Below are 21,590 nucleotides of genomic sequence, written 5' to 3'. Positions count from 1 at the left end.
TTGAGTAATGTTTTTGCTTTGTTCCAGAATCCTATAGTCCAATGTGCCAACCCTTATAATCTCTAATCTTATTACTGTTATTAATATTACCACTTCATTTTGTGCATTCATTGTCATCTTTTCCTCTATTCTTTTTGTTTGTTTGTTTTTGGCTTTGTTTTACATGCTGTGGTAGGCAGAATAATGACTCCCAAAAGCTGTGCATGTTTTAATCCCCAGAACCTGTGAATATGTTATTTTACATGGCAAGGGGAATTAAAGCTGGTGATCAGCTGGCTTAAAAATAAGAAAATTATGTTGGATTGTCTGATTGGCCAAATGTAATAACAAGGGTCCTTAAATGAGCAAGGCAGAAGCAAAAAAGTTACAAACAGACATAGCATTGTAAGAAAGATGTGCCGTTGGTGGCTTGGGAGGTGGAAAGCAGTCATAAACTGAGGACAGTGGCGGCCTCTAGAAGTCGGAAAGGACAAGCAAAGGGGTTCTTTCCTAGAGCTTCCAGAAAGAAGCGCAGCCCTGCCAACAGCTTGATTAGCCCAGAGGAACCCATTTGAACTTCTGACTTTCAGAACTCTAGGATAATAAATTTATGTTGGTTTCAGTCCCTATATTTGTGGTAATTTGCTCTAGTTGCAGTAGGAAATGAATACACATGCTCACAGATTACATTTAAAATGTATTTATGAAGTGGTTACTATATGTTCAACATTGTGCATGGGAAAAGAGACAAAAATAGTGTAAGTCTTGTCATACACAAACATTGATATTTCAGAAGATAAAATAGGGTTTAATTTCTATTACACAGACCTCCACTAACATGTGATGCTCACAGCTGTGTAGGTAATTATTGATTCATCTAATCATCCACATTTATTAGTGGCTTCTCTCTGCCAGGCACTGTGCATACAAAGATAACTGAGATGCAAAGATTAAAAAGGCACAGTTGCTTAATATGACCACACAGAATTCTTCATCTTTGCTACACCCAATTTGCTCCTCTTGCAATCTTTTCCCAACCTCCCAATTCCTCAAACTTCAAATCTACAAAATACCTAGAGCAGAGGTTTTCAACCAGCGGTGTAAGTGAAAGTCAGTGTTGTGGTGGGCGTGAAGGGGCAGGGAAAGATGCAATCAGCGTCCCGGGGAGTGTCTGACTCAGTAGTCTAAAAAACATTGGGCTAAGGTTTTTTGATAAAAGCTCCCTAGGTAATTCTACACCTTGCTTTAGAGAGTAAGATAAATACAGGGGGGGAAAGCCAAAGAAATTTCAACAAGTTAAACATTTTTAAATAGGGATATATAGATGGTACCATGTTAATTGATCACGATGTAAGGCAATAATTAACAAAAGAGAGCCACTCAAAATCTGTGCATTTGGAAATTAACAAAACATATTCTTAAATAATTAGTTTTCTGGGAGTCAGAATAAAATTGCAAAATATTCAGAACCCCCCCCCACAATGAAAGTAGTATGTACCAAAATTATAGAAAGTAACCAAAGAGGTATTCAGAGGGAAATGTATAGCCATAAGCTTTTATTAGAAAATAAGAAAGAGTAAGCATAAAGTATCCAGTTCAAGAAGATACAGACAGAATGGCAAAAATAAATTCTAAAGAGTGGAACAATTTACAGCAAATTAAAGATGAAAATAAAATGAATGAAACAAAATCAGTTTAGTGGAATTGCTTAACAAAACCAAAAGTTTGTTCCTTGAAAAACATGAATAATACAAATATGGTTGTAATAACTATACAGTAGTAGAATTGGTAATAGTATTAGTGGTAATAGTAGTATTAAGAAAACGTGTATCATTCTCTGTGTCAGACACATTTGTTACCCACCAGATTGGCATTTGCTTCCTTACAGTTCCAGGCTCTCTTAGCCATGAGTCTGAGGCTGCCAGCTGAACTGTAAACAAAGTGCCATGTGCCATTTCTGAACCAAAGCCTTTAAGTGCAAGTATGTAATTCTTCAGTTCCTCTATCCCTCTCTTTCTCTGCTGCTGTGAACTTGAAGGCCATGTCCTGAGACGGTAAAGTCATTCAGTTGGAAGCAGCCTGAATTACTGAGTTCCCAAATGAAGGACAGACGCTCTAGAGAGTTGCCCGATTGATATAGCATGCTGTGTGAGCAAGAAATTAAACTGGCTCATGTTCTAATGTAGCACAGCCTATCTTTCCCTAACTAATTCATGTTTTATAAAATTGTGTTATTTCTAGAGTACTTCTCAGTTGCTAAACACTTATAACTTACCCAATTTATTGTGAAAGGTAAAAGCAGGAAGAGAGAGATAAGTCGTTATTTTTCCTGTTTGTTGCCGTACCAAATATACTTAAAGGCCTAATCAGTTTCCAAGACCTAGCACCCCAGGTTGAGTGCATCTACAAATATATATATATATATATATTATATAATATATATATATACTTCAAAGCCTGTTGAAGGAAAGGGGATCTAGGCACCCCCTTTACTGTTTTCTGTTTAGAATATTTCTCTTAATTTGCCAATTTACTATTGCTTTAGAAAGAAAGACTAAGAAACAACTCTTTTTTATTTCTAACTCCAATAGACTATTGTGATTTGTCACAATTAACTCCTTACAGCATATTTCCATCAAAATGAGAAAATGAAAATAACACACAACCAACGAACAGGTCTCTGCATTAAATAACTTGTTGCTGAATTTGACCCAATTTTGATGCTAATTCCCCATGTTCAGAGTGCAGTAAAACAAGCCATTTCTTAACATTTATTGAAACATGAGTTCTGTAATAATTAGGACCGGAGTGTTTTAAAGTGTTAGTTGTATTTCTGAAATGTACAGAATATTGAAGCATGTAGTGGTTGAATACATGGAGTCAGCTTGTCTGAGTTCATATCCCAGCATCACTACTTACTAGATGACCTTGGGCATTATTTAGCCTTGCTGAGCCTCAGTTTTCCCTGATATAAAATGGGAGTAACAAACTGCTACCACCTCAAGGGGTGTGGTGGAGATTGAAAATGGTACTCTTTAAATTGTTCAGTAAATGGTACTCTTTAAATTGTCCTTGTTGGCGGTGATGATTACTCACGATTGAGCTGTTTGAAGTGCTCCAGTTACAAAGAGCTGGCGCTGATGAGCATTCTGTCTCTTCTGGCTCGTGGATCTTGGAGCAGCTAACCTCTCATTATCAGTTTTCTCATGTGTGAATGAGCATAATCATAGTTATCTGGTAGACTTGTTGGGAAGATTAAATCAAATAGAATACACAAGGCATTCAATAAATGATAGCTATTATGAAACCCAAAAATTGGAAAACTACTATTCATCTATACAGCAAAAATATCATCTAAAATAACATTCTCTGTTATTATGCTTTTCCACTCTTTTCTGTGGCCTCAAATATTCCTATTATAAATTTCTGAACTACAGGTCAATTTCTAATACCAAAAATTCTAATATACTATTTAATATTTTTATTTCATATTTTCTAAAAAAGATTTTATTTATTGATTTGAGAGAGAGGAGGGAGAGAGAGAGAAGGGATGTTGTGGAAGAACAAGAAACATCAACTCATAGTAGTTGCTTCTTATGTGTGCCTTGACCGGGCAAGCCCAGGGTTTTGAACCAGGAACCTCAGCATTCCAGGTCGACGCTTTATCCACTGTGCCATCACAGGTCAGGCTTGTTTTATATTTTTTAGTATCTAGGTTTCATAGGGTGAAAACTTGAAAATCATTTTGTTGTTGTTATACAGGTTTTACTTGTTCATGTTGAACTTAACTCAGAGTCCACAATTTTGCTTTTCCTCTTTTTTTCTCCTTTCTTCCTTTCTTCTGATCCTCACTTCTTTCCTTCCTTATAATCGGGATACCTCCAACCTGTATTTCATGAAACTCGAATAGCACTAAGGACTCTATCTGTTCCGGGGAAGAGCTGCTCTGGGAATGCAGTTAGTTAGCACTGACCTCCCTTTGGCTCCTGTGTGCCTATCGAATTGATTACTGTATTTCCCCATGTATAAGATGCACCTTTTCTCAAAAATATTGGGGTCTAAAAACTGGGTGCATCTTATACAGGGGTTGTAGATTTTTTTACTTGCGTTTCTCACTTTTTTGCATTTGTTTTTGCGCTCATTGTTGAAGACAGTGATTCATCATCAGACACAGATGAGGACAAGCTAATGGATGGGAGTTTTGACAGAGATGAGGAATTGTATGAATTTTATGATGAATAAAACTTGAATTCAATAACTTTATGTAATACATTTGTTTTCAAATTTCAGGCCACAAAATTAAGGTGTGTCTTATACATGGGATTGTCTTATACATGGGGAAATACGGTACCTACTCCTGCCTCACACAGGGTACCCCTGCTCCAGGTACTGCTTTCTCACTCTTTTTTTTTTTTTTTTTTTTTACAGAGACAGAGAGAGAGTCCGAGAGAGGGATAGACAGGGACAGACAGACAGGAACGGAGAGATGAGAAGCATCAATCATTAGTTTTTCGTTGCAACACCTTAGTTGTTCATTGATTGCTTTCTCATGTGTGCCTTGACCATGGGGCTACAGCAGACTGAGTGACCCCTTGCTCAAGCCAGTGACCTTGGGTCCAAGCTGGTGAGCTTTTGCTCAAACCAGATGAGCCCGTGCTCAAGCTGGCGACCTCGGGGTCTCGAACCTGGATCCTCGGTCCGACGCTCTATCCACTGAGCCACCGCCTGGTCAGGCTCACTTCCTTCTACCTAAACTTTACATTCTCCCAGTGCAATGAACATTCATTCCAGCTTGCAAACATTTGGTCATTTTTTTTTTTTTGTATTTTTCCTAAGTTGGAAACGGGGAGGCAGTCAGACAGACTCCCGCAGGCGCCTGACCGGGATCCACCCGGCATGCCTACCAGGGGGTGATGCTCTGCCCATCTTGGGGTGTTGCTCTGCCACAATCAGAGCCATTCTAGCACCTGAGGCAGAGGCCACAGAGCCATCCTCAGCGCCCGGGCAAACTTTGCTCCAGTGGAGCCTTGGCTGCGGGAGGGGAAGAGAGAGACAGAGAGGAAGGAGAGGGGGAGGGGTGGAGAAGCAGATGGGCGCTTCTCCTGTGTGCCCTGGCAGAGAATCGAATCCGGGACTCCTGCATGCCAGGCCGACGCTCTACCACTGAGCCAACCGGGCAGGGCTCATTTGCTCATTTTTAAGCCATACTTTTTCATCAATGCTACTGTAAACTTATTAGCTCCACATTCTCTCTTGCTTGCTAATTTCGGGTCTTTAAGAAGATGCCAAACAATAAAATCCAATCTAGTCTTGCAGAATACCTCAATAATAATAAATGATATTGCTTCAAGGTCAAGTCCTGTCCACAGCAGAAATTGTTCCAAGCAAAGCCACCAGTTTCTTCCTTGGGTTCTAAGACATCCATTTGTTTGTTTGGCACTGCGCTGCAGAGGAAGTTGAGTTATCTAGGTTGTCTCCAATCAAGATAATTTTCACTCTCTGAAAATGTTAAAGCACATGGACTCTTTTAGGACTTAAATATATTATTAATGTTCTATTTCTAGAGAAGGAAAAGTACCAGTGATGTTGATGCTAGTGTTAATATTAACAGCTATTATGTGAGCTTATTACTGTGAGGTTTGGGGAGCTAGGGAGAGAATCCCTTCTTTAGGCATATTTGGTGAGGCTGTTGGAAGAACAAGGATGGGAGAAGGGAGTACCATGAGCTTGTAGTGGGGGTAGATTTGTGGTCAGCATCTTTGGCTGTTCTGGGGAGTAGGGGCACCACCGTGCATATCCACTTTCAGGGAGCATAACGGTTGAGAACATGGGTTTTGGAGACAGACAGAGCTGGCCTCAAGAGCCAGCTCTATCATTTATTATATAGTTGCATGACCTTCTGTAAATAACTTGACCAAGACTTGTTTTTTTCATCTGTTAAATTGGGACAGTGGCCTGACCTGTGGTGGCGCAGTGGATAAAGCGTCGACCTGGAAATGCTGAGGTTGCCGGTTCGAAACCCTGGGCTTGCCTGGTCAAGGCACATATGGGAGTTGATGCTTCCAGCTCCTCCCCCTTCTCTCTCTCTGTCTCTCTCTCCTCTCTAAAAATGAATAAATAAAATAAAATTAAAAAAAAAACTACCTTAAAAAAAATTGGGACAGTGATGGTACTTTCCCTTTAAGGTTGAGTGAAGAGTGAGTGAGAGAATGCATGGAAAATATTTAGCATGCCGTCAGGCACATGGTAAACTCAGTAAATGTGTAGTATTGTTACGAGTGTTTTACTATCACTCTTATTATTAAATTCTATAATTTAATAATTCAATTTAGTTGAAGAATAAGGGTCTTTTTTTCCCCTCTTCCAATCAGTCATGTGATCCTTGACTTCAGCCCCCAGCTTTAAAATGAGAAGCCATTATTTCTTATGGGGTTTTTTTGGTTGCTTGTTTGACTATAAGGAGGAGAAGTCTTCCTCTTCCTTTTTTTCTTTCTCTTTTTCTTGTCCATTTAAATCCACTAAAACTTCTTGCCTAATGTAGGTTTCACTCTAAGCCGCATAGACAGACGGCAGAGGAAAGCGGTTGTTCACTCCTGCCATTTGAAGTATGGAGCCCTGCTGCGTGAGAGAGGGTTCTGGAGCTCTCTGCTTGGGTTCGAAGGGATTGCGCTCTCGGTCTCACTAGGGGGAGAGCCTGTGGAGTTGGATGGGGCTGATTTTGGTCTTCAGCTGGGAGACACCCCATACCTCTGTGTGACCTTCCTGCAGGCCACTTTCTCCCCAGCTAACCCCATGCTGGGATGTGAAAGGGGCACCATCTCAGTCCCCACTGGCCCACAGCAGCTGCGTGGAGGCCGGGGGCAGTGAGTGTCAGCCGCTGGCCCGGGGCAGCTGCGTGGAGGCTGGGGGCAGCTGTGTGGAAGCTGGGGGCAGTGAGTGTCAGCCGCTGGCCCGGGGCAGCTGTGTGGAGGCTGGGGGCAGCTGCGTGGAGGCTGGGGGCAGTGAGTGTCAGCCGCTGGCCCGGGGCAGCTGCGTGGAGGCTGGGGGCAGTGAGTGTCAGCTGCTGGCCCGGGGCAGTGGTGTGGAGGCTGGGGGCAGTGAGTGTCAGCTGCTGGCCCGGGGCAGCTGCGTGGAGGCTGGGGGCAGTGAGTGTCAGCTGCTGGCTGACACTGAGAGGTGGCGAGGAAACGGAAGGCTGACAACCTGACAGCAGACACGGGCAAGGTCAGCGCCGAGGCTGCAGGGTCGTCCCAGTGTGTGCCCGGGGTCGTTCTGGCTTCGGTTATCTGCAACTGCCTCATCACTTTAACCTATTTCTGTGAGGATATCTTTTTTTGCTTGCAGAGTGCTTTCACTTTGAGTAGAAAAACTGTCTTTTCCTCCCTACTGTCTTTCCTTTACTCTCACAGGACTAATACATCATAATACCTTTGACATTGCTGGTCACCAGATGTGTGCCCCCCTGCCCAACAAGGAAAAAAGTTTTATAGTTCAACTCAGTTCTGAAACTACCTGAAGACAGTGTCAGATCCCACAGGTTAAGGGCTCAGTCCCATGAGACTACCCGCCACCTCACAAGTAGTAGGTCCCCAGGTTGTCCACAGCTTCTGTCCAACTTGGCTATAAAGTGAAGGTTCCCACAACCCCTTCCTCGGGCGCGGTTAATTTGCTAGAGTGGCTCATGGAACTCAATGAAACATGTTCACCAGTTTATTAAAGGACGTGACTTTAGCTATATTTTGGATTTAGGGTATAAGATAATCTTTTATTATTTGATGATTTTTAATATCAGTTTATCTTCCTTTGGATATGGAGTTATTTGAAATGGTATACATTTGTTTCTCAAGTTTTTATGACATTTCTCCTTCAGATTGTAATTCTCTGCATGGGATAAACATGTAGTCTTTAAGAGACATCCCTTCTTTTTTAAAAAAATGGTTATGATAAAGGATACAAAATGACAAGCCAGATGAAGAGACACATCAGGCAAGGTCAGGGAGAGTCCCAAGCGCAGGAGTTGGGGTATATCACACTCCCACGCCATCGATATCTTCTCCAACCCGGAAGCTGGCGAGTCCCCTACTCTGGGATTCTTACGCAGGCTCCATCATGTGGGCCTGGTCCTGGTTAACCCCATTTCCCGTCCTTCTCCCTTCTCAAGAGAGTGGGGGGCAGAACTGAAAATCCCAAGCTTCTAACTGTGGTTTGGCCTTTGGGTGACCAGCCCTCATCCAGAAGCCCACAGAGTTGCTTCACTAGAACGAAAGGGTCCTGTTCACCCAGGAGATCTCACGGGTTTCAGGAGCTCTGTGCCAGGAACTCGGGGCAGAGACCAATATGTTATATTTTCTGTTATCTCACATGCACACATCGACTGGCATGATCCTCAAAACAGTTTTTGAAGCAGGTAGAGACGGTTTCATCCCTATTTCTCAGAGAAGAGAACAGAGGTTTTCCTCAATAAGTGTCAATGCAGTTCGGGACTCCTGGTCCCACTGTTCAGAATGTTTTGGCGCGCTGAACTTATTTCTAGGTAAGGACCCGAGGCATGATCACTGGGACAACTTCCAGGCACAACATTACTTCTACTTTTCTGCATGATTTACTGAAATTCCATCATTTGGAATCTATTATACGTTTGATTTAGCCAGCACCTCTCTGAGCCCTCTCTTACAAAATGCAAAGACTCCCTAGTAGAAGCCGGTAAATCCTAAAAGGTAAATGGTAAATCATAAATGATAAATTGCCAAATTCATTTGTCTCTTGACAGTCAGCTGAAGTCAGGGCAATTAACTATGGAAATGTTGATGGCAAATGGCAGGAAGGAATCTCTGGAGTTTGAAGCACTATCTGAGAAGTGCAGGCCTAGGAGGGTAAGTTCCAATATAAGCAATTCCCGCAAACTTAGTAGCTTACAACACACATTATCTCACAGTTTCTGTAGTTCAGGAGACTGGGCATGGTTCAATTGCCATCCAAATGCTGCTGGACTGCATTCTGTTTTGGAACTTGGGATCTTCTTCCAAGCTCACATGGCGTTGGCAGGACACGGTTCCTCGTGCTTATGTGATGGAAGCCTCTACTCCCAGAGGCCGTGTGCAGTTCCTTGCCACGTGGTCCTCTCCGTCCACAGTTCACATCATAGCAACCGGCTTCTTCAAGGCCAGGCGTAGACGGGCTCTCGTGAGTCTCTAAGATGCAGTGTTATCAGCGAAGCTGGGCCCATATTGTCACTGGGTAGGTGCTGGAGGGAGCTGAGTAGCAGCCGTAGCTGAGCAGCTTGGACAGGGAAGGACTCCTTAGCTTTCTAGAGTCCCTGCCTTCCACGGAGGCTGCGTGTGCACTGACCCCCCCCCCCTTTTACTGTACCCTCCTGTCTAGCGTGGGTACTGAGTTTGTGACCCAGGATTACATTCTTGAAGAAACAAAAATGGAATAGGAGGCTCTGATTGAAGACAGGGGGTGGGGCTGAAGCAAATATGGCCCCCTACTCTCTCATTTGTCTAATTATAACACAAAAGAAGGTGGAATTGAAGAGATCTGGGTTCTGCACCTGGCTCACACTCGCGTGTGTGGATTAGAGCCTATAATTCTATCTCTCTGAGCTTCAGTTTCCTCATCTGGAGAGCCTCCCTTCCCTCAGAGTTTCTGATTCAAATAGGCTGGGGTCAGGGCCTGAGATATGTTATTTTGACAAGTACCCAACGTGACGCTTAATGATCAGCCTATTTTGAATGATGAGTCCCTTCCCAACTGTGTATTAGCCAGCAGCAGCTATGGGCTCAGGAAATAAGAGCCAGTTCTTGGGGAAAGTTGTTGATGATTAGGGCTCATATAAGCATGCTAGAATTCAGGGAAGTACTTCAGTTCTAGAAGAAATATCCTCAGGGAGAAAATATTAGGAAATTAAGATGAATGTGGGAAACTGTGTCAGAAACCAAACCATATAGACTGGGCTGCCTTGGCAGAGTAGGGTAAGTATGGCTTTAGTGTCCTGGGTTCCCTCACTGCCTCACCTCCTTCCCAGCCCCCAGAAGCTGGATTCCTGTAGGTTGTAAGCTGCTGATGGGGCAGGGCTATCCAGTCCAGTAAAGAGCAGGGCCCAGTGAGTGCTGGTTGAATAAGTGAACCAATAAAAAGTGAACATTCGTCCAGTCCGGTGCTTAGTGCCATTTTGATGCACCATCCACTCCAAACCTCCCTGAACCTCTCTGAGAACATGGACAGAAGTTCTCCTCTCTCTCAACACTCTACTGAGCCAAGTGCAGTCTACAGAGACACTACAGATAATGAGGGGCTTACTTTAGAGAAAATTTTTTCTTTCCTGCCAAAAGCACATTAAGTGATTCCAATGTACTGGTTTAAAATGCAAAGCTACCATTTTTTTAAAAAAAATTAAAAAATCAATTCTTTTGGTGTCTGAATTTCAAATTTTGAAACACATTTTCCAACCAAGGAAAATTTTTAGCAACTTATAAGTGTAGAAAACCTCACTGTAGGCAAACTTGCATTTTATCAATACACTACCATATTTGGACATTAAAGAGAATTTTAAGTAGTCCAATACAAGTGCTAACTAATTATTATACAGCTTTGTGGTTAACAGAAAGCTGCAAAAACAAAGGGACATGAAGCACAGAAGGACACATGTGCTTTATGAAGTTCTGCTTTTAGGGTAAGACTTTGCTTCCCCTAAAATATATAATAGTTTGGTCAATTGGTGTATATGTTTTTGATCCTATCTCTTTCTAACACACAACATTGCTTTGGTTTAATAAACCAAGAGAGACTTTAAATATTTCATATCTGATAGTCCTGATGAGAACCTAACTCATACCAAAGTTATTTTTTATTTATGGGCTTCTGGGGCATCCGTAGTGCTCCACAAAGCACGGAAAAGACAAGTTTATGCTCTAGGCCTTCTTAGTGAGTGCTTAGCATTTAGATAGCCATGACAGGTATGAGCATGAGTGGCTGTGTGAGTTATTTGGAGTGATAGCCGCCTGGTAGAAATGACATGCTGTCCTGCTTGGGGGAAAGTGATTACACAGGGTATGGTCACCAGTCACTGCACTTGGAGTCATTTTTCTAGAAGTGGTGATGAGCATTTAAAAGGCAGAAGGATTGGGGAGAGTGGGTGGGGAAAAGAAAGGCGTTTGAAATGAGGGAAACAGCATGACCCAGGCACAAAGATGCTGTGTCTGGTGTATTTATGAAACGTATGTGGGGAAATAGAATTAAATAAGGCTGAGTTGTGTGGTAGGCCCGATTATGAAGGATCTGGAGAGGCAGCCCCTGGAATTCTCGCAAATGGCAATAGAAGGGTTTCTATCGAAGGTTTCTGAGTAGAAGAATGCCATAATAGGGATTAGTGTTTTGTTGAAGGATTACCATACACAGGGAGTGATGTAAGTGCTCTCAGACCCATTGACTCACAGCCACGCTGTAATGGAGACACTGTTTTCAGCATATCATTTTCTAGATAAAGAAATTGGGCCCAGTAAAGTCAGTGAGGTAGCATTTGAACCCAGACTGTCTAGCTCTAGAGCCAATAATACACTTAATCAGTCATCTGTTCGGTACTCCTCAACGTGGTGAGTGCTATTTAAGGAAGGTTAGTCTGGTGGTGATGCTCAGGGTTGATTGGAAGGGAAAAAAGCCTAACGATGCAAAGTCTAGTTCAGAGGCTGTGGCAATAATGCGAGACATGCCTGAGACCATTTGCATCTTCGCTTCCTGCCTTCCCATTGCTTGATTTTATCCATCTCCTTCTCCTATGCTAATTCCAGGCCCCATGATTTTCTGCCTCATACCTTGTTCAATCCATTTTCCACTCTGCAGCCAGAAGATCTTTCTAAAGAACAAGTTGGAGCATGTCACTCCCTTGATTACACCTTCCATGTAAAATCCAAACTCAGGTTCCAGGGTCCTTTCCAGCCCCATTTCTAGGCACCTGAGTCCTTTCACACCAATAAATGTCAGCAGTTATTATGCTGTCACAACCCACTTATTAAACCATTGTATTTGTTGAATGAAGAAAGTTAGTGGGTAGGAATGGCGATTAAGAGATGGATATGATTAGAAGGCAGATGTTTGGTTTTCACACTTCCTCTCCACCTATGGGCCTGGGCAAAGAAACACATTCCAGCCTTGGCAGTGTTTCCTCCTAGAACCTGTCCTGTCTAGCAAGTGTTCTCCCTCTTGTGCTGCCCTGGGGAGGGCCAGTCTCCAGGCCTCTGTCCGGGAAGCATCTGCCTGGGCTCCTAGCTCTGCTGCCTGGAGGCCGGGAGCCCGGGCACGGTCACTGAGCCTCCAGGCCTCTGTCCGGGAAGCGTCTGCCTGGGCTCCTAGCTCGGCTGCCTGGAGGCCGGGAGCCCGGGCACGGTCACTGAGCCTCCAGGCCTCTGTCCGGGAAGCGTCTGCCTGGGCTCCTAGCTCGGCTGCCTGGAGGCCGGGAGCTGGGCACGGTCACTGAGGCTCCCGCACGGGAAGCTGGCCCCAGAGGGAAGCGTCTGCCTGGGCTCCTAGCTCTGCTGCCTGGAAGCCGGGAGCCAGGCACGGTCACTGAGGCTCCCGCGCCAGGAAGCCGGCCCCAGAGACCCTCACTGGTCTGCCGCTGTAAAGCCAGTAGTCAGGGCTAGGGCCATTATCACAGCAGCCCGGCTCATGCAGGTTCGCATTGGATTCGGACAGTCGGTAAAGAAACAAAGGAGCCAAAAGCAGATGGGTTGTCATCTTTAATTCTAGCTTGCACCCGGCGGGCAAGTAAAAACACTCACTGGGCTCCAAAACCCACTCACATTCAGTGCTCACAAAGCTACTGATTTATCCAAGTTTCCTAGAATCAAAGGTTTCCAGCTCACCAGCCTTATTCTCCTCAGTTCCCCATCTCCTTCCTTATCCCAGATACAAACTCTACACAAACTGGCATCTCACTCAGCACTCTGCCATTTTAGCTGCTTCTCCTGGCCTACTCCACGTGGCCTCCTTCTGCTCTCTGCTCTGTTCTCTTCTCTAATGATAATCTCAGGAACCAAGAGGGCAAGCTCCTATTCTGCCCCTATTTTATAGTGTAGAAATCCAAACCTTTAATCCAATATACAAAACAGGGAAGTCTCTAATACAAAATCACTTCTCCGAGGCATGATTGGATTGCACCGCCCTACATCAAAAAGGGTGGGAAAGGCTTAATCCCAAAACCAAGCCCCAGGCTACAAGGATTCTGCCTGCCTTTAGCCCACCCCCAACACATTAATATCACCTGGGTGACGGCCTCCTCATGTCATCTTTAACAAAGTGAGCATAATACATTTTATCTGCCCAACTGCCGCCTTGGGAAGGGAATTCAGACCATTTTAAGGGAAAAGGAGAGAGTGATTCAAAGACAAATAGGTGGTTTCAACATCACCGACTCAGAGAACGAGGAAGAGAGGAGAGCTGGAGGAAGCAGAGAGAGGGAAGACAGTGGCCATGATGGTGCAGGGCGGGGCCACCTCTGGAGGTGGCAAGGCCAGACTGCACCCCCAGGGCCTGACCTCGGGCACTCTGCCCTGCTGTCCTCAGCCTCAGCTCGCTCTCCTTCGGGTGGGGCCGTCACAGCACCTGCTTTACAGGGGTTCATGAGGGTCCATGGAAAAGTGATGCTCAGGCCCTGAGCGTAATGGCTGTGGCAGGAAGCACCCAAAAAGTCAGCTGTCGTTAATTTAAGTGGGAAGCAACAACAGCAGGGGTATGCCCTAGACCAGTGACCTTCGCATATTTTGGTTTCAGGAGGGCCCCTTCACACTCTTAAATATTATTGAGTACCCCCAAAGAAGTTTTGTTTATATGCTAATCTGCTGATATATTATAAATTAAAAATGAAATATTTAAAAATATTTATTCATTCAGAATAAACACCCAGTATATGTTGAAGTATTTTCTAATTATAGTATTGTATTATATAAAAATATTATAATTTGTTTCTTAATTCTCCTGAGGGGTGGAATAGCTGGGTGGGAGAGTATGGACATTTCTAACTTTAAAGAAGTTTGGTCATGTCTAATAAAACGGTTGCACCATAAAATGAAAAATAATCATTTTTTTCCAAGATAAACATATTTGGAAGAGTGACATTGGTTTACATTTTCTGTAGATCTCCAGACTGTCTGGCTAATGAAGACAGCTGGATGACCATGCCTGTGGCAGCGTCCTGTCAGGCAGCCTCCGACAAGCGCCACTGTACACGTGTGAGAGACTGAAAGTCAGACAGGCAACCATGTCTCAGTGCTGTCGTGAATTAGCTGGGACCCCAGTGACGGCCTGAAGGAGTCTCAGGGACCTTCGGAGTGGCAGGGGGAGGCAGATCACACTTTGGGAACCACCAACTTGCAAGATCATTTTAAAAAACAAAACAGAACAATTTGTGGATAAAGATCATGCCCAAATGAGATTGCACATCACCTCCATCAAATAGGCAGAAATTAGAGTGACAATGTCAAGTGCTTCTGAGAACATGAAACAGCAGGAGCTCGCAACCTCTGCTAGCAGGAGAATAAATTGGTTTGACCGCTTCATTAGAAACGACGAGCGCGTTCTCTTGAAAGTTAAAAATGTTTACACTCTATCCCTAGCTATTCCACGCCCCAGGAGAATTAAGGAACAAGTTATGATAACTTTATACAATAGAACACTACAATTAAATACTACAGTGCATAGTGATAGAATACTATAATAAGAATTCACTAGTGCGGGGGAGGGGTAAAAATATCTATATTCACAAAATAAGTAATGAAGCAACATTAAAAATAATAGTCTATATGTACTGACATAAAAAAAAAAGAATTCACTAGTGCCATGTTAAATCTCACAGACAATGCTGAACAAAAACTGAGTGAAAGAGATGAAAGTTCAGTGTAGCATTTACATAAAGTTGGAAAACGTGTCAGACAAAACTCTGGGTTGCTGATGAACACACACACATGCAGTAAATGTGTACAGTCATGCCTGGCAGGAGAAATGCCAAATTCCAGACAGTGGTCAACCCTGAAGAATGAGGACAGGAAATGAAGTCACAGAGTTTTTTTTTTTTTTGAGGGAGGGGCTTTAACTATTTCTGCAGTGTTTTATCTCTCTATTTTTACAATCTGAATTTTAAAAACCTAGTGAAATTCTGTTATGCATGTATGTATTTATCTAGGAAGGAAAAGATGTAAGAAAACAAGGCCACATAGAAACGAGAGCTTTCCGCAGAAAGCCTGTGGGCAGTGACTCCGAACTATGGTCTATACAGACGGGGTTCAGTTAGGAGCAGCTGTCTTCCAAATGCTCGTGTGTAATAGATCCTTTGGCACTTAGCATGGATTTTCTGAATGAGACAACGAAGCACGTTGAGTAAAGGCTTAGGCTAGGTTTGTTTGCTCAGCTCCTCCTAGAAACCTGCCTGACCAATGGAAAGAGATCAGCAGGGCTGAAAAGTTCATCTCAGGGGAAGTTTGTTCTAACTTGGAGAGGCGGGAACAGATCCTCTCCCTGGTGGCCTTGCCCTGACCCTCCCAAACCTCCCTTTCCAGCCCGGTTTGGGATGAGGGGTGCTCAGATATCTGAGTCAGTCAATGTTGCCTGACTGCAGGCAGAATCCCAGTTTGGCAGGACAGTCTGGGATACATGTTTCTGTGGGTGAATGGTCTGGCAATTTGGGGCCAGGAGCTACGGGGCAGAGGGCAAGCTTTCCAGCCCAGATCTTGGAGTGGGAACAACCCTCGACTCTTGGCCAGCTGTGGAGTCCTCCTGCCCTGATCATCTGCTGAGACCTCTTTATTTTTCCTTTACTGCCACCCTGGCTGTTTTGGACCTGTTTCTCTCTTCTGCTCCTCTATAGAAAAAGGCCACAGTCCCACGGGGCCTGCCCCACAGTAGACACTCAGCCGTCAGTGACACCAGAATTCCCTTATAGGTAGAGTTTAGGGGTGCTGATTTGGTTGGAAGGAAGGATTTGAAAATGTGTTTATCTACCATCTTATACAAGATGGAAGCAACATTGTCCCAGATGAAGAAATGGAGGTTGAGGCTGCCCCTCCCCTCTCCTCCCCTCCCCTCTCCTCCCCTCCCCTTCCCTCCCTTCCCCTACCTCCTTCTCTGTTCCCCTCCAACTTCCCATTTTTCCTAATGGACTCAACAGGAGTTAATGCCCCTTCTTCCCCTTCTTTACTCTTCTCAATGTCTGAAGTGAGGACTCAGCTTGAGGATTTCAGGGGGAGAACGCAGCTACTAAAAATAAAAGGCAAGAGGAAACTTAAGAATTTTAAGAATTCTTGTAAAGTCTCCAATATGTGTTGGTCCTGCTATTCCTTGAAGCATAGGTCCACTTTCTGCCATGGTCGCTGCCGGGAAAGCATGGTCCAGATCTCCCCTCCCACCGTTGGCATGTCTAATTCAGTCTCCCAAAGAGCCCGAACAGCTGTGGAAATCCTTCATCAGAGGTTTGAGCTTTGAAACAACCGATGAGAGTCCAAGGAGCTACTTCAAGCAATGGGGAACCTCAGCCTGTGTGGTGATAAAAGATCCCACAACAAGCACCCAGAGGCTTTGGGTTTGTCGTGGATGCCACTGTGGAGGAGGTGCATGCAGTCATGCATTCAAGGTGTTGGACAGATAAAATATATTATGCTCACTTTGTTAAAGATGGCGCTGCCCATGTGGAAGCCCATCACCCAGGTGATAATATTAGTTGTCCTTCTCGCTTGGGAGGGGCATGATTATATTAATGTGTGTTGGGGGAGGGCTTTCGTGCCAAAAGGTTTTAAAAGGAAGAGAGATCACGTTGTTCTGGGGAAGAGTGATTACGTTCTAGGAGGAGTCCATGCTGGAAGAGAGCAGAGAAAGGAGAGCAGAGACAGGCCACATGGAGGATAGGAGAAGCAACCAAGATGGTGGAGTGCTGAAGGAGAAGTCAGTTTGTGCAGAGTTTGTGCAGAGAGAAGGAGATGGAGAACAGAGGTGAATAAGTCTGGTGAGCTAGAAACCTTTGATTCTAGGAAACTCAGATGAGTCAGTGGCTTTGGGAGCCCTGAATGGAAAGGAAAGTGTTTTCCCACTGTGTGTATTTCTTGCCTGCCGGTGCAAGCTAGAATTAAAGCTAATGGCCCACCAGTTCTTGGCTCTGTTGTTTCATTACTGTCTGTCTGAATCAAATGCGAACCTGCATGGGCCAGGCAGCTGTGATGGTGGCCGTGGCTAATGGCCCTACATTTGGCATAGTCTGTGGCAGGATTCGAGTTAGTTCGGTATGGAGCCACCACCATTTTTGAGCGGTGGAGTAGAGGACTGGCTGCTGTTATGGTTCCCCATGGCTGTCCTTTTGGGGGCCATAGGCTGGCTGACTCTTACAGCCATGTGTGAGGAAACTGAGAGCTCTATGGAAGAGGCTGCCCGGGACCTGCAAACCGAACAGCAGAAAGAGCTGGAGCAAACATGGGAGAAAGAGATGCCGACCCTGGAACTGGAGCAAGCACCAGAGGAGGCCTACCAGGTTTATGAGATTTGCCTGGAAATGGAGCAGCCACTGGAGAAGGGAAAGAATCACAGGTTCGTGAGTTGCAGATTGCCCTGGATGTTGTGGAGAGCCAGCAGTGGCAGGAGGCCGGGGGCTCCAGCCTGGCAGCAGGAGTTGATGTTTTCAGTTCCTCTATGGAGGATGAGGACAATCAGGCTGGAGTTGTGATCTGCAGTCTCCAGAAGATGAGAGCCCAGCAGCAAGGAGTGCCTACTATGCTCCTGGTAGGTCTGCAATTTTGGGACATAGGGGTGAATGTCATCATGCTCTCCAGAGCAGAGATGGAAATGCTGACTGTCATTGCCACGTGCTCCTCTTTGGGACAGTGTAAGAACTGCCAGGACAGCAGGGATGAGGGGGGTGGTTGAGGCCCCATGTGCTTGGACTGATTCCTGGGCTATGACCGGAGTGGGCATTTGCTCCTTTGTTTGATGGACTTACGGATTTTGGACAATGTGAAATGCCCTGATGGGGGTGGGGGGCAGCTTTGCTAGAGGCCCTCCCCTGCCCCAGGAAGCTTTTCCATGGCTAGAAAGAAGGCCAAGGACATTTTGCACTTTTGGCAAAGTGCTCAGAGACTGATGAAATGTACCTTTGTAATTATTGAAATTGTATAATTTGTCATGTTGTAATTTGCGTAATGTGCCTAATTTCCTTGCACAGGGATGCCGGTGGTATAGATTGTGGGTAGTAAAGTGAGCATAGGGGTGGATTGTTGGGCAGATAAAATATATTATGCTCACTTTGTTAAAGATGGCATTGCCCACGTGAAAGCCCATCACCTAGGTGATAATATTAGTTGCCCTTCTTGCTTGGGATGGGCGTGATTATATTAATGTGTGTTGGGGGAGAGCTTTCATGACAAAAGATTTTAAAAGGAAGAGAGATCACGTTGTTCTGGGGAAGAGTGATTATGTTCTAGGAGGAGCCCATGCTGGAAGAGAGCAGAGAAAGACCACGTGGAGGAGAGGAGAAGCAGCCAAGATGGTGGAGTGCTGAAGGAGAAGCCATTTTGTGCAGAGTTTGTGCAGAGAGAAGGAGATGGGGAACAGAGGTGAATAAGGCTAGTGAGGTAGTAACTTTGAGTCTAGGAAACTTGGATGAGTCAGTGGCTTTGGGAGCCCTGAATGGAAAGGGAAGTGTTTTCCCACTGTGTGAATTTCTTGCCTGCCGGGTATAAGCTAGGATTAAAGCTAATGGCCCATCAGTTCTTGGATTCATTGTTGCATTACCGTCTGTCCAAATCAAATGCGAACCTGCATGGACCAGGCAGCTGTGATGGTGGCCGTGGCTACTGGCTTTACACAAGGCCACACACGGTGAATGAAAGAGTTGTGGAACCAAAGAGGGCTGTCTCGAGAGAAGATTCTCAAAGACCTGCTGCCCAGTTCACTATGACAAAGATTTTTGTCAGTGGTATTAAAGACACTAAAGAATGTCACCTAAGGGATTATTTTGAACAGTATGAGAAAATTGAAGTGATTGAAAGTATGACTGACTGAAGCAGTGACAAAAAGAGAGACTTTGCTTTTGTAAGCTTTGATGACCATGGCTCTATGTAGACAAGACTGTCAGCCTTGGCTGGTTGGCTCAGTGGTAGAGTATCTGTCTGTTATGTGGATGACTCAGTCAGGGCACACAGGAGAAGAGCCCATCTGCTTCTCCACTCCTTCCCCTCTTCATCTCTCTCTCTCTCTCTCTCTTCCCTTTCTGCAGCCATGGCTTGAATGAAGCAAGTTGGCCCCGGGTGCTGAGGATGGCTTGTGGCCTTGTCTCAAGTGCTAAAATAGCTTGGTTGCCAAGCAACAGAGCAGCGCTTAGATGGGCAGAGCATCACCCCCTAGTGGGCTTGCCTGGTGGATCCCCAGCCAAGTTCATGCAGGAGTCTGTCTCTGCCTCCCCTCCTCTCACTGAATTAAAAAAAAAAAAAAGACTGTCATTTAGGAATACCATACTGTGAATGGCCACAACTGTGAAGGAAGGAAAACCCTATCTAAGCAAGAGATAGCTAGTACTTCATCCAGCAAAAGAAGTCAAAGTGGTTCTGGAAACTTTGGTCGTGGAGTGAGTAGTTTTGGTGAGAATGACAACTTTGGTTGTGGAGGAAGCTTCAGTGGTCAAGGTGGTTTTGGTGGCAGCCAGGGTGATGGTGAATATGGTGGCAGTGGAGATGGCTATAATGAATTTAGTGATGATAAAAGCAATTTTTTGAGGTGGTGGGAGTTACAATGACTTAGGCAATTACAACACTAAATCTTCCAATTCTGGACTCATAAAAGGAGGAAACTTTGGAGGCAGAAGCTCTGGCTCGTATGGTGTTGGAGGCCAATAACTTGCCAAACCAGGAAACCAAGGTGGCTGTGGCAGTCACAGCAGCAGCAGTACTAAGACAGTGGCAGAAGTTTTAATTACTGCAGGAAACAAAGCTTAGCAGGAGAGGAGAGCCAGCGAAGTGACAGGGAAGCCACAGGTGACGATGGATTTGTGAACACAGCCAAGCCCAGTGGTGGCAGAGCCTCGCTGCTACAAAGAAGACACGTTTTAGACAACACTCATGTGAATGAACTGTATTTGTGACTCATTGTATAACACTTTATTTTAGTTTCTGTTCTATGGAATGTTTAAAGCTGGTTATTGCTAAATGTAATAGTCTGATCATGATGCTGAATAAATATGTCTTAAAAAAAAAGAAACATAGGTCCAGTTCATTAAAAGTACATTTTAAATTATATTACAAGTTTTTTATTTTTATTTATTTTAAAAATTTTATTAATTTTAATTCATTGTGTTTACATGGGCTCATGTGTCCCACTGAATATAACACCTCCACCCCCACCCCCACGTCCCTATTTATACCCACTTTGTCCCCTCCCCCTAACTCCCTCCCCCTTCCCTCTGGGATTTGCTGTCCTGTTATCTATATCTCTGTGTTAATTTTTTTATTTTATTTATTTATTTTAATTAATTAATTTTTTTTTTTTACAGGGACAGAGAGAGAGTCAGAGAGAAGTACAGATAGGGACAGACAGACAGGAATGGAGAGAGATGAGAAACATCAATCATCAGTTTTTCGTTTTGACACCTTAGCTGTTCATTGATTGCTTTCTCATATGTGCCTTGACCGCGGGCCTTCAGCAGACTGAGTAACCAGCGATCTTGGGTCCAAGCTGGTGAGCTTTTTGCTCAAATCAGATGAACCCGCGCTCAAGCTGGTGACCTCAGGGTCTCGAACCTGGGTCCTTCTGCATCCCAGTCCGACGCTCTATCTACTGTGCCACTGCCTGGTCAGGCTCTGTGTTATGTATATATAATTTCATGAATCCCTTCACCTTCTCTGATCCCATCCCCTCATCCCCTTCCCTCTGAACGCTGTCCCTCTGATCCCTGTGACCCCACCTCTGCCTCTATTCTGTTCCTGAGTTCACTTTGTTCATTAGATTCCACACAAAAGTGAAATCATATTATTATTACAAGCTTTTAACAACAATAATAACATTTAAAAAAGACAGTACACATCATTCCAACTCAAATTCTCTCATTTTTGTATATTCCTTTTTAGTCTTTATTACACTGAAATGTTTATACAGCTGTAGATGATCAGGGCATGTGCTTTTTATCTTACTATTCTCACTACACATTTCTCTATGCTTCTACCAAGTCTTCACTCTTATTTTTTTTTCTATTGGAAGCAGCTCCGTTTTTTCCAGTTTTATTGAGGTATAATTGACATATAACATTGTGTAAGTTTCAAGTGTACATCATCATAATTTGATATATGTATGTATTACAAAATGATTGCCACAATAAGTTTATTTCTTTATTTTTTAAAAAGTATTCTATTGATTTTTTAGAGAGGAGAGAGACAAAATTGTACTCCAGCCCACTGGGAACTACCAGTTTCATGTGGAAGAAATCTACTCAAGACACAAACTTATGTCAAGAGAAAGAGAGGGGAGGCCTGCCAAGGGAGGCAAAGAGAGACCTCCTGAATCTCCTTCTCCCTCAGCTTTTACTGATCAGAAGTGAAACAGACATAACAGGATTACAAGGGAGAGAAACCAGGTAATAAGGGGAAAGA

The 21,590-nt window shown here is 44.3% G+C and overlaps 1 pseudogene; it reads left to right on the top strand.

Moving 5' to 3' along the window:
* Positions 1–8,358: 8,358 nt before the first annotated feature.
* On the top strand, positions 8,359–19,943 carry LOC136379029 (heterogeneous nuclear ribonucleoprotein A1-like; annotated as a pseudogene).
* Positions 19,944–21,590: the final 1,647 nt, after the last annotated feature.

Source organism: Saccopteryx leptura, chromosome 7 (genome assembly GCF_036850995.1).
Source record: "Saccopteryx leptura isolate mSacLep1 chromosome 7, mSacLep1_pri_phased_curated, whole genome shotgun sequence".
Taxonomy (NCBI): Eukaryota; Metazoa; Chordata; class Mammalia; order Chiroptera; family Emballonuridae; genus Saccopteryx; species Saccopteryx leptura.
This window is presented reverse-complemented; position numbering and strand designations above follow the sequence as displayed.